General features: G+C 39.6%; 1 long non-coding RNA gene across 1 annotated transcript in view; it reads left to right on the forward strand.

Moving 5' to 3' along the window:
• The window catches only part of LOC116696994 (uncharacterized), a 12,066-nt gene that overhangs the window by 1,723 nt on the left and 6,371 nt on the right, over positions 1-3,972 (forward strand). The window contains exon 2 of the long non-coding RNA XR_004333881.1: positions 3,577-3,581. This is a non-coding gene — a long non-coding RNA (uncharacterized LOC116696994). The remainder of the gene's footprint in view (positions 1-3,576; positions 3,582-3,972) is intronic.

Here is a 3,972-nt window from a genome sequence, read left to right on the forward strand (position 1 = left end):
GTGTGTGTGTGTGTGTGTGTGCCCGGGTGTGTGTGTGCCCCATGCCAAGCTGGTGTTCTTGGTGACATTAAGGCTGGAAAGCAGACTCCTGAATTATGCATCACACACTGGTTCCTCTCTGTCTGCTACTATCCACATTTCTTTTCTATTTACTCTAATTCATCCTCTTCCTCTTTCACCATCTCTCTCTCTCTCTCTCTCTCCCTTTCTCTGTCTGTCTTTCTTCCGTCTCTCAGATCCCTTTAATTCTCAATGTTTGTTGTTGTTGGAACCATGCAACTAATTTTAGCATTAAATAACAGCTGGGGGGATGAACTCTGCATTTTCAAGACACCACACGCACATGCAAAGTTGGAGCAACGGAGACATTTCTTGACTCTGAACTCAGCTCTCAGCTGTAATTATTACAGTTACTTCTTAGGATGGTGTGTTGTCTGTGCTGTCATGTGTGTCCTTCTTTTGTGTCCTTGAATGCTTTCTTGATTTAATTTTATGTTGATTTTAGAATTTTCTTTTTTGTGTTGTGAAGCAACCCATTGTAGCACTATGTCCAAGACAAATTTCCCCTCTGAGACAATAAAGCGCATTCTATTCTCCACAGAATAAAACATCAGACGGAATAACGCGATCCTTTCCAAATGATTGATTCCCCACATTAATTAGTAATCAATGATGTAATAAATTCTTCCCCATGGTTGTAATGAGATTGCTGGAACCCCATTTCATGTGATCTATTATAATATTCAAATGTTTATGTGTACTGAACTTTCCTGCTTGCTCTCTGTTTTTCTTTCTTTTGATAATAATATTCAGGAATTTCTTTCCCTGTATCACAATACCCAGAATGTTTCTATATTCATGGCGTCAGAAGTGAGCTAAGTTTCTAAGACTGTAGATGAGTTTAAGGGAAATAGAAAATAAACGTTCTTGAGAGGAAAATGGAAATGTAAATTGCCAATTTTGCCTTGTAGAAGAATGCAGACAATTCCCTGCTAATTGCACTATGCATTGCCTCCAAAACATTGCCATTTCTAATGGTAAAAAACTCTATTTTCAGCATTTCTGCTTTTTCCTCTGAGACTGTTAAATCCCAAAACCAAGTCCAACAAACATTATTAAAGGTATCTAAGTAGCTGTCATGGGGTGATGTCAGGTGTGTGGACGTAGCGTAGACGTAGACATTTTTGTCCTTTATTTATAGGACAGCGGAAGACATGAAGGGGGAGAGAGAGTGGGGGGGGAATTACATGCAGCAAAGAACCACTGGTTGGAGTCAAACCGGGGGCTGCTGCGTCGAGGAGTAAACCTCTGTATATGCACGTGCGCTCTAGCAGGTGAGCTACGCAGGCGGCCATATATTTAAACATTAGTATATAAAAGGATTTCTCATGTCACATTGAGAGTGAATATTGTGTTTTGGATGTTATTATAATACTGTCACTGAAGTGTTGGTGTGATCCCCGGCTCTCTTGAGTAAAGGACTGCATTGGGATTAGGATCGGGATCCCGCAAGACCCAACACAAATATGGCGGGAGCAGGTGGTTTTAACAGGGGCTGTGGCTGGGAGTGGGCGGTCCAAAAGTAGACAGCGGTTCCCAGGATTTAGGAGCACTGCTCCTGATCAGTGCTGTTAGCGACCGTTACCTTTGCCTAGCTAGGTTTCATAAGAAAATCAGCAATCCACACGGTGGCTCCAGTTAAACACCAGCCAAACGCTTTATTAACACTCCTCTACTCCCTCTCTCTCACTTTTTTCCCAGGCCCCTTTCTCCTACGTCGACCTGAGGGATCCAGTCAACAGGGACTTTGACATGAAATCGTTAGGGAAATGAAAGGAAATAAAACAGCCTGAGCAAAGCAAACCACAGCGTTAAAACAAATGAATAAATAAATAAATAAATAAATATATATACGTAACCTGCACATGAGATTGGTCCCTTGTCTTGTGTCGGTCTGTGTGTGCGTCTGTATCTGTTCACGTGTTGTTTTATCTCCCCCCCCCTCCCAGCTTTTCCTCTCTTTTTTTGGGGGGGGGGGCTCTGGGATGTGTTCCATGTCTCATTGTATCGTTTGTAATTTCTAAATATAAAAGAAAATAAAAAATTGTATCATGAAAAAAAGATTAATTCCACCGTAAAATTAGGCATTTTAACATGGTGGCCTATGGAAATTGACTCACTTCTGGACCCAGCCTCAAGCAGCCATTGATTGACTAGTTTTTGGCAATTCCTCGTGTGTTTTATTGCTCAGCTCAGAAGGCTGTCCCTTGGTTATAAACTGTTAACTCCATGCAAGCTTAAATTGTCAACCAGATTGATTAACAGATATGGATCTGTCTCTTCTACACTGTACCCATTTTAGGTATAATCCATTGGAGTAAAGGAACTATCTCTACAACCAACGATGTGTTGCTTTTTCTCATTAACACTTTTCCTTTAATGGTCTAATTTAAAGACAGACGGAATAAAAATAAATCCTTAACATTTATTTTGTAAAACTGAAAAGATAGCCAAGTGCTCTTTTAAGTATAAGTTGGACAAACATAGACTCATTTTAGTAAATAGGCTGGCCATTCCTCATTACAGCTGAACAAGCCTTTAGGAAACGGATTGGCTTAGCTGTCTATAAATAAGATAAGCTTAATGTTTATGCCTAATTAATCATGGCCCATGTTTACAACCTTAGCCAATGATTCAGAGACAATTCTATATCCCTTTTTTTAATATATAGGTCATGGAACAACCTTGAAGAAATTGTTGCTGTCGCATCAAAAACAGCCAATTATAATCTTCTCTATTTGGATTTTTCTTTTCCTTTACCTTATGTTGAAGTCCCAGAGAGTGTCTTGATTGTACTGACCTCATTTGCATCACAGGGGTTGTTAAAATGTGCAAAAAATTGGAGCCATCTGCCTGTGGCAGTGTTTTACTACATGGCTTACAGCCCTTAGAGGAATTTGTCTTTCTGTCCCAGATCTATTGAGAGGAATAGACCCTCTGTCTACATGCTGCTGTCCTGGCATTAACAAGTGTCCTGGGTGTTAGGACTGTGTCCAGACAGCGCACAGACACTTTGAATAGGCTACGGACTGAAATGCACCCAAGATGCTCTAAAGATACTCTCCAAATATTTAATTTAGGGGCTTGCTCCAGTGCCGCCAGATGTCCCTCATATTCAGCTGGATGTCTGCCACCTTTTGCTTCCTTTGTGTGTGACATGGTGCTCTTTGGATGCTTTTATATTGGTCCCCTAATACTAGTATAATAATAGTATCTGAAGTCTCTTTTATACAGATCTTAGTGGTCCCCTAAAACTGTATCTGAAGTCTCTTTTATATAGACCTTAGTGGTCCCCTAATACTGTATCTGAAGTCTCTTTTATATAGACCTTAGTGGTCCCCTAATACTGTATCTGAAGTCTCTTTTATATAGACCTAAGTGGTCCCGTAATACTGTATCTGAAGTCTCTTTTATATAGACCTAAGTGGTCCCGTAATACTGTATCTGAAGTCTCTTTTATATACAGTAGAACTTAGTGGTCCCCAATACCATATCTGAAGTCTCTTTATACAGTAGACTCAGTGGTCCCCTAATATCAAATTGAAGTCTCTTATATAGAGTAGATCTTAGTGGTCCCCTAATACCATATCTGAAGTCTCTTTATATAGACCTTTGTGGTCCCTATACTATATGAAGTCTCTTTATATAGACCTTTGTGGTCTCCTAATACTGTATCTGAAGTCTTTTTATATAGACCTTAGTGGTCCCCTAATACTGTATCTGAAGTCTCTTTTATATAGACTTTGTGTTCCTATTACTGTATCTGAAGTTTTTTTTATTTAGAACTTAGTTTCCACTAATACTGTATCTGAAGTCTCTTTTATAAAAACCTTAGTGGTTCCCTAATACTGTACCTGAAGTCTCTTTTATATAGGCCTTAGTGGTCCCCTAACACTGTATCTGAAGTCTCTT

This window comes from Etheostoma spectabile, chromosome 10 (assembly GCF_008692095.1).
Source record: "Etheostoma spectabile isolate EspeVRDwgs_2016 chromosome 10, UIUC_Espe_1.0, whole genome shotgun sequence".
Taxonomy (NCBI): domain Eukaryota; kingdom Metazoa; phylum Chordata; class Actinopteri; order Perciformes; family Percidae; genus Etheostoma; species Etheostoma spectabile.